Below are 10000 nucleotides of genomic sequence, written 5' to 3'. Positions count from 1 at the left end.
AGGAAATGTATTTTTCGATGTCCGCTGTTGTTTTTTTGATGAGAAATTTGTGGGAGAAGATGGGAAGATGCTCTTTGTACGGGAAATTGACATTCCATTCAGGCAAGTGATGTGGGTTTTGTAAGGGTTTTTGAGACAGACTGCCACCAGTTTCAGTAAACCATATAAGGTTTGATTCGTGCTCTGCAAGTGGCTGATATCAGTGTATAATTAGATAAGCTGCCGCGTAGCAGGGACACAGGATACAGGGAGAGCACAAGCAGCCCAGCACTGGACTAGAGCCACACACCGCATAGAGAAGTTGAGGGAAGGTCAGGGGTCTCTCAGTTGACCATGCAGTCAGCAAAATAGTCGTCAACAGGGAACATTGGTCAATCCAGACATTGGATATAGGTCAGATTTAATCTTGACCTAGGTAATGTTTCATCAATGCTTCATGGCCATAATAAAGAATGGTCAGCTGACAGCCTATATTAAGCTTCTCCACAGAACCGTATAAAAGAGAGAACACGGACCAAGGAGACTTACGCGCGCTTACCTCGTAGCTCTGATGACTTAGGCTATCTCACGCTGGCTTTAGCTTAGCTTAGCAAGCTAGCATGGCACCTGTTGCAACATCTGCTCATCTGTTCACAGGTACGTTACATTGTCTAATCCTGTTACGTAACTATGTTAAACTAAGCTATGTCTGAAATCAATATTGATCCAAAGCCCAAAGCTTTGATACTGTATGTTTTTGATACATGCTTTTGATGATGAATAAAACAACAGAAAGATTACTCTCTTCTCAGCATTCATTGACCAGTAAGGTTAATCAGGTGATCCAACATCAAAATGGCGTTGTCAGGCAAGGATTGAATATATTTCAGTCAAAAGAACCTGATATGGAACTGATTGATTGAAGGGTCAATGAATGTTGAACGGGAATAATGCCAGATTTAAGCTGTGTGAAAATTTGCATAAGTTTAATGTTGTCACTGTAACTAACAGGAAAATGACGCTTAAAAGATTGTATGTTTGAGCATCTACCGCCAGTCAGTGCTATTTCCCAGAGATTTGATTGATTTGGAATGAGTGATATAGATATTCCTTAGAAGTGAATGATATACAGACGCGTTGTTAAGATCTAAGGGAAAGGACCGACCGCTGGCAGCTGGCCAGGACTGACACAGTCGTTTTCCCTGCGTTGTAACCAAAAACAGCAAAACAAGGGACCCCAGATAAGTGACTTCTCGATTGGATGTGTTGATTATAAAACTGCAGATTTTAGACGCATCACCTTGGCAGAAAAGTGGAAATAAAAACGATTCCGCGGGGAAGGAATGTAGAAACGGGGCCTGATTTCAGGGTAGAACGGTCGAGAAGTCATTCGGTCGTAATTGTACAGGTACCGTTAGGGAGGGGGATTGGGCACCCCTGGACCTAGCGGTAAACAGACGGGGGCGGGGCCGTAAGGTCCCGAGGACACGCTAAACAGGTACATATAGTGCTGGGGAGACGACTGAAGGCCCCCGTGTCTGGTGAAGTATGAATTAACATACTGCTCTGGTACCGTCTAGTCAGCACTGTGTCGCTGTTAAGGGTGGTTGGCACGGTGTGGTACGTGGACGACAGTCCACACCTAGCAGAGGGGCGTGGTAGACGACCTCTGTGAATAGGCAAGGCTGGTGAAAACGGTCAAAGTTCTAATATCCATAGCCAAGTGGAATTAGGATCAGACCGTCGGTTCTGAGCTGGGTGACTAACAATCATTACAGTGTCCGGGATCGCTATCGACTGGGTCACCGGCCGGTCGGGTCGCAGATGGCAGTAAGACCACGAGATGGCCGCCGCGCTCGGCTCAATGTACAGTCAGGCCACTACAAGCCAAAAGCGAATGTGTTAGTAGGCAAGTAGTGCTTCTGTGATCGGTGGGCTTTGAAAAGAAGACACCGGGAAGCAGAAGGTTGAGTGCTCAATCTGGGGGAGCCCGGGCTGAGGCCTCAAAAGGGAAAGGGGTCTAGCCCAGGACTGCGCCCTGGGTGGGAGGTCCGAAAGACTCAAGCGACCTAATTTGATAATTTAACCGCAAACTAACGGATACAAACACCAGACCAGGGAATTCGAAAACAAGTGACATTTGTAGGTTACGCCAGATTCCAGTAAATGAATTGTAGTTGAAAAGTGTCAGGAAATACCAGAAAAAGCGAGTGACGACTAAAAAAAATGATAACAATGTTTATGTCTGTCATAAAAATAACTGTGACGATGCTTAAAATGCTAAGCGCTACAGCTATGCTAATGTGCTGAAACTTACTCACTAAAAAAAGCCAGCTGATTTGAATAAAGTGCTATTATAACGCTTTTGGGAGATCAGGAGAGTGAGAGGCAGGAGAGCAGAAATCTTCAGGGTTGGTGTGTGCGTCGGTTGGGAGTTACACACAATTCTTAAAGGCACCAATAATCTATTTATAGCAACGGCCCCGGCTCGGGCGGGCTAGCCCCCACCCCCCTCTGCTCACTAGCCCCTACCTCTGCTCTCGCCCCCACCCCTCTCTCTCACTCCCTCTCTGTCTCTGTCTCTGTCTCTCCCTCTCTCTTTCAAAATTACAGTACCCCAAAGAATATTGAATTGAGTCAAAACTATGATTAGTTGTTAGTAAATTATGATATTAAACTATTGAAACTGCATTTTGAAATACCCTGAAGATATATATATATATATATTATTTAAAATAATAGGAAACTGGCTAATGATGATTTGAGTACTATCTGCAATAATGGTGCTTGTCTCCCCAGACGCTCGGGACACCTATTGTCCTGAGAAAGAATGGGGAGGACAGGTCATCAGCTTACCTGGTGGTCTGCAGTACATTGTGTAGATGACTCGGTCGTCATGAACCCAGAGGAAAAAGTTACCCCCCCCAGCACAGCTGGAAGACACTCAGTGGCCACAACAGGTATATATATAGTACTGTTTTAAGAATTGGCACTGTAACGCGTGTGAAATAACGTAACAATATCAAGCGATCAGAATCTACAGAACAATAGACTACTTAAGGAAATATTGCTGTAATGAATGTACAACATAACAATAATATGACTTCCTGAGAGTATTGTTCCAGAGTAAGAAGAGATTAAGTCGTGAAGAGTAAGGAGAGACGAAGTCGTGAAGGAGAATCGATTCCTGTGCGTCTACCAACGTGGTTTGATTGGGCCAACACCGTCACCGGTGGTGAATGGCGCGCAGATTAAAGACAAATAACTGACCCAGTGATTAATTGGTTAATCGCCTGGGTGCCACCGCTCCACGTCTTCCATCTTGCAGGCTCGTAGGAAGGCACGTGATTAAGGTTTCTGATCAAAGCTTTAATAATACGACGTAGCTGGGTAACATCTGTGAAGTGTATTTTTACCTGCAGGATGGACAGAGCGGCCGTGGTGAACCAGCCATTGGGTCAAGCGAATACAATATGACTACACAAGAAATGTTATCTCCACTGGAGATAAATATTTCTATTGACTACAATCTAATAACTGACTGAACTAACTTGTGAGGTGCTCTGGAGCCAAGGTCTGTTCTACGATGGGATTGTATTGTCCATCGTGACCTGACGTCCGAGAGCTGGAGACTAACCATCAAGAGTACACTGAAGAGAGGATCAGGTGAGCTGTGAGTGAGTAGCCAATTAACCAAGTAACATGCTTAACCTGACTGGAAATTACTGTTAAAAAGTAATAGGGGAAGCGTAGTGACTAGAGTGACGACTTTAGTGACTACCTATCCCTGATGGGAAAGTAGGCAATGACTTATTTGAGTTATAGGGAAAGCAAGAAGCAGTAATTAAGTGAACTATTTAAACTCAGTGGCATAGGCGGGACAAAGAAAAGATTAGTGTGTACATGAGGGCAAGGAAGAGAGAGTAAATACTATTTGCTAAATTATATTCTAGACTAACTATCCCAAGCGAAAATCTCATTGGAAATCTAGTGCCCTGCAGGGGAAGAAATTAGTAATATTTTATCTTCTGCAAAGTCATTTAGCAAAGAGAATTATAAAATCATTCTTTTAATAAAAACATTGTCCCAATTAGTGTTTGCTCTTAGCTAGGGTAGTGTTAAAAAGCAGGGCAAGATATTGTTTAGTATAATTTATATTTTTTATAAGGAAATAGATGTAAAATATTAGAAATAGGTATAGAATATTTTTTAGAAGAATAGTGTTAGTTTTATAAGCTGAATTGTTGCTAGAATAATTTATATTTTTGAAAATTTTAATTGAACTGTCCAAATCATAATCAGTCGATTTTTACTCACTATTATCACCAGGAAATAATGAGAGAAAGGAATGTGGAGAGAAATTCAATGACTATATGAGAAATTGAACAAATTGTTATATTACACTGTTGTTGTACAATTGTACTATTGAATAAGGAATTTGTTAATCTGTTGTTAAAGTCTCTGTGTGCAGCAGGAATAAAATTGGAACCAGACCAGTCGCGCAGCAATGGAGGTCAGGATACCAGCATGAACCGTCGGTATGGTAATTAAGACTTAAGCGCAATCAATTGCCATTATTGTCATTACCATTGAGAATTGTTGTATTTTTACTTTCATCTTAGAGCTGTACTAACAAAGTATTATACTGTGGTGTTAATTTGTGTGTTTTTAATTCAATCCAAAGGAAGATAGAGCAACATGGCAGAACCAAAAAAAAAACAGACACCAATGCCAAGACAAGTATTGAGCACACATGCGGAAATTGTCCTGGAAAAGATCTCTTTCTAGCCTGCAATTACCACTGTGTGAAAGCCAAGTGGGATTGTTGACCAATGTTGTCTCTCTCTCCATTACAGAGAGGGGGCGGGGTCAAGGCAGTAGTGAATGGAGACAGGCCACAGCGACAGGAAGCAGGTAGAGTAGAGAGCGTCAGAGATTATCAACTGTTCATTGTTTGTGAAATCTCATCATACCCCAAAGGCCAGGTGTGACCATGAGACATGTTGAGGTCATCGCCCAAAAGAATGTGTACCCCAACGAGGCTGGCGCCAGACGGGGGAGGTGATTGACGGGTGAGCCCGGCGGTTGGACTGTGGGGTTCCGGCGGCTGGACGATAGGGTTCCGAAAGGAGGCCTATGGTTCAGGTGCGTGGAACATGGAATGTGATGCCGCACGGGGCAAAGAGAAAGGAGAATGGCACCTTACCCCCAGCCAAACCTCTGAGAGGGACACAAAGGGAAGGCCAGGGGATGGGGTTTTGAAAAATAAATAAAAATAAGATAAAATACAATAAAATACAATAAAAATGAAATAATAGAAACAGTGAAAAAAGATAGCTCTAGAACGCCAGGAGTATGGACATTAATTCTGCTATGAGTGGTCAATGCTTTGTGCTCCACTAAGGAATTAAATTATTAATTACAGTCCCCATCTAGGTATATTTAGTTAAAACATGTCATTAATTGTCCACTGCATTATTTTGATAATTTCGTGTCCAAGGGGGGGATTGGTTGTATTTGCCTATGTTGTTATTATTATTCATCTTCCACTAAAGTCTAACTTCTCGTGGACAACACATCAGCGAAGATTGTCATAAAGGATAGATGTAGTGTGATTTCTTTCAGAATTTTATTTCAGAAATTGGATTTTTGGAAAATGTTTAATTCTGTTCTCTGAAACCAACACTACATTACCCACAATCCAACGCAAGCTCCACCAATCGGAGACATCGCTGTTGGCAAACATACCTAGCCCCTGCCGAGGATACATTAGATCTTCAGACTGTCATTCACAAACTCAGTGACCAGAGTGTCATTAAGATTGAGCGACAATGCATCAAAATGTTTTACAATACAAAGTACTGTAAACAGCTGTCTCTTTAATTTGTTGAATATATTATGAAACTCTGATCACTTAGGCCACTCATCCACACTTTAAAGAGCAGACCATTAGTATATGATGCAACTTCTATTGTTGTATCCTTTGTTTCAGTGTATACTTTAATCAACAACGATATTTCATGGGCTATTGCAGATACCACCAGTGTTTTATGACGACACATAGTCTATTTGTAAAACCAAACGTCAGTTGTTGTTAATTAGCTCAGTGAGATAGAGGATGTTGTTTGGTGTCAGAAGTTAAAGTTTTAAATAAGTTCTATTTTGATACCAACCAAGCAGCAAGTTTAAGTTAATGTACAGACAAGGCGCTGGTCCGAAATTTATCTGCACAACAAGTTTATTAGAAATGTATAATAACTTTAATTTTTAATTGGAACAAGAAAATTGCAAATGTTTTTGCTGATAAGGAAAAGGAGTAAATGTGGTTGGAATGTACCCTAACTCCTACGCTATGCTGAGTTCCAGTCTCCCCTCTACCCAAAAGTGAATATGGACATCTGTAACCTCTGCATTGTGCTGAAGTTCCACTAACAAAGGAACAAAGTGACTCTTGAGCCAAAGACCATCAAGGAATGGCGTCTATGGAGTGCCAGTCTACCCAGTCTCCTCTACACTCTACTGGACTGATCGGACAAAGGACACTCCTATGCTAGGGAGTGTGGGTGTTAAGGATCAGACGGGTGGTAAAGGACATTCCTATGGATGCCATCAGACGAGTGGCAGGGGATTAGACGGTGACCATCAGACGGGTGGCAAAAGACTGAACGTGTGCCAATGGATCAGACGGGGGCGGAGAAAAACAGAAGGACTTCAACGGACATCGCGAGGAGGCAGAATAACATGTCCGTGAGGATGACTTTTCTTAATGCATAATCACTAATATATACATATTGTCATTAGTTATCTGTAACAGGACAAAGCAGTTTATTTATCTGTCAATGTACGAATTTTTGTTTGTTTTGTTTAACAGTCTTAAAAGTGTTTAATTGTCTTATGTTTTAAGAAAAAGAGAAAAAAATGGTTAAGGACTGTGACTAACATGTGGGTTTCCTCTCCACATGTGTTCGAGAAACTCTCTCTCGCGAGATGGCTTGGCTGTGGGGTTTGGACAAGGCAATGGAGACTGGCGCCAACTGTCCCATGAAAATTGAGGACAAAGACGCAGGACTCCGCTCCCTACTCCAACCTACAGACAAAGCTAATGTTTTCTGAATAACAAACACAATTCTTTTGAAAATTGACTGTGTGTTTTTGAGTTAGCATCTATTGTCTGAAGTTATTGTTTAATGTTAATTGTTGTTTTATTGACATTGTTGAGTTAAGCTAGCAGCCGATGGTGAAGTATTCACTGTGACAGTCTTTAGACTGCCAGACGGGGGTATCTGATGTGGGTTTTGTAAGGGTTTTTGAGACAGACTGCCACCAGTTTCAGTAAACCATATAAGGTTTGATTCGTGCTCTGCAAGTGGCTGATATCAGTGTATAATTAGATAAGCTGCCGCGTAGCAGGGACACAGGATACAGGGAGAGCACAAGCAGCCCAGCACTGGACTAGAGCCACACACCGCATAGAGAAGTTGAGGGAAGGTCAGGGGTCTCTCAGTTGACCATGCAGTCAGCAAAATAGTCGTCAACAGGGAACATTGGTCAATCCAGACATTGGATATAGGTCAGATTTAATCTTGACCTAGGTAATGTTTCATCAATGCTTCATGGCCATAATAAAGAATGGTCAGCTGACAGCCTATATTAAGCTTCTCCACAGAACCGTATAAAAGAGAGAACACGGACCAAGGAGACTTACGCGCGCTTACCTCGTAGCTCTGATGACTTAGGCTATCTCACGCTGGCTTTAGCTTAGCTTAGCAAGCTAGCATGGCACCTGTTGCAACATCTGCTCATCTGTTCACAGGTACGTTACATTGTCTAATCCTGTTACGTAACTATGTTAAACTAAGCTATGTCTGAAATCAATATTGATCCAAAGCCCAAAGCTTTGATACTGTATGTTTTTGATACATGCTTTTGATGATGAATAAAACAACAGAAAGATTACTCTCTTCTCAGCATTCATTGACCAGTAAGGTTAATCAGGTGATCCAACATCACAAGCTAGTCACAGACAGCAGGCTCACATACTACACACACACACACACACACACACACACACACACACACACACACACACACAGTGAGGAGTCGATGGGGGCATATGGAGAGAAAAGAAAACCAAAAGAAGAAATCTTGACATCTGGTCCTTCCTACTCAGACATCCATCCATCACGCTTCAACACACAATGACTTTGCAACTTTGTAGCACTGTTCTACTATCCACCCCCACCCCCTCTACCCTTGAAAGTCTTTTTTTGGCTGGGCTAGTGTTAGCATAAGCCCCTATCATGCTTGGCCTCACTGGCCATGAGAGGAATATGTTTACACTGCCACCATATGGCTGACTTGGCTGAAAGCTAGGCTAATAGCTATGCTAATAACCTTCTGGCTAAGTGGCTACGCTAATAGCGTCGGTTCGGAATGGAATTGGCCTCATCTAGCTTTGGCTTTCAGTCAACAACCTTGCACGACCCCAGTTCTCATCGCTGCATATTGTATGACTTCACATTGATCAACCTCAGCCCTCATTTCAACCATCCCCCTGGTAGCCAGAGGCTCATTCCACTGCGGTAGCCTACGTTTACAGATTATCTGCAATACGCACAGATTCCCAATACGAAACTGAAATAATTGGTCGTTGGTAGGTAGCCAGGGGAGGTTTGCAATCGAGCGAGCCCTAACCTTACCTCAAAGATACCCTCACGACGTGTCCTGCATAATAAAAGGACTTTATATAAGGACTAGCAACAGATTGGTGAGAGTGTAAAATTACTCAGCTCTGCCCCCCCCCCCTCCCCCCTCCTCTTAGATGAATGGTTGAGATGGACGGCAGCTTACATCGACGCCACCCGAGATGATGGAGGGGTAGAGGGCTGATAGCAGATGAAGGAGAGGCGGTTTCAAAGATGGATGGGGTTGAGGGCAGCAGAGGAAGAGGGATGGGAGAGAAAGGCGGTTAAGAAAAAAAGAAAGAAAAAAAGACAGCGTCGTTTTTTTTCCCGTCAATTGACTAGCGCAAGTGCATTTATGCTTACCTGTACGCAGAGGCCTGAGGCCACACACACACATACACACACCCGCACGCAGAGCTGCACACAAGAACATTTTCTATCCCCATCTAGCTGTCTCACACACATCTCACATACACACATGGACATACACACACCGCAATGCTCATTAGTTCAGCTAGCTACCATAGCAGCCACTCACAATGCTTTGTGAAGCGACTGGCCAATTAGCTCACCGCAACACTAACCAGTGAACCTTCCAAGACGGGTTCCAATTACTGTTCAATCTGATACATCGCGCCTGCGGGGACACACACACACACACACATACACCGACACACTCGCACACACATCTTTCCCCCTGACACTGTCAATCACACACAAGAATAGCTCTTACAGTAACTTCATACAAACGGGAAATGAATAAAACTATCTAGAAAGGTTGAGGGGGCCGAGTGACTGTCAGAATCTGATTCGCCGGACCATGTTGGCGTTCCCCGCGCCTTTTTTCTCAACTCTCGGATAAAGACACGTTGGACTGCGGCCCTTCAATTGGAGTGATTGACAAGGGGGTTGTGACCAATTGGACGCGCAAGAGCGTGTCATTTTTTTGCCCGCCCCTGTTGTTAGTCCTCTGAACAAAGACGTGTTGGACTCCTGCCCTCCAATTTGAATAATGACAGGAGCCCCTTCGTCCAGACGAAGAGAGAGAGAGAGAGAGAGAGAGAGAGAGGCGCCGGAGGGGGCGACATGTGGTTCTTTTTCACCCCAGGGAGAGCACACTCGAAGGGGAATGTAGACAGCCAGGATCTCTACCCTTAGCTCCTGCTCTTGTCGAGCAAATAGCTGACATTGCCCCCCACCACACCCCCCTCCACTCACCCCATTGCCCCTTGGGAATCGCAGTCCTCTCCCTCCCAAGTCCAGATTATAGTGATTATCTCCTGCCTGAAGCCTGTTAGCAAACACGGCATCTTTATAAGCCGCCTGTGTTCCGTAAT

At 43.5% G+C, this 10000-nt stretch overlaps 1 protein-coding gene across 1 annotated transcript in view; it reads left to right on the top strand.

The window, feature by feature from the left end:
* Positions 1-10000, top strand: part of xylt1 (xylosyltransferase I) — a gene marked incomplete at both ends in the record, with an annotated part of 88492 nt that overhangs the window by 49226 nt on the left and 29266 nt on the right. The gene's annotated exons all lie outside the window — the stretch shown is intronic.

The sequence above is a fragment of the Borostomias antarcticus genome, assembly GCF_949987555.1.
Source record: "Borostomias antarcticus genome assembly, chromosome: 7".
Classification (NCBI taxonomy): Eukaryota; Metazoa; Chordata; class Actinopteri; order Stomiiformes; family Stomiidae; genus Borostomias; species Borostomias antarcticus.
This window is presented reverse-complemented; position numbering and strand designations above follow the sequence as displayed.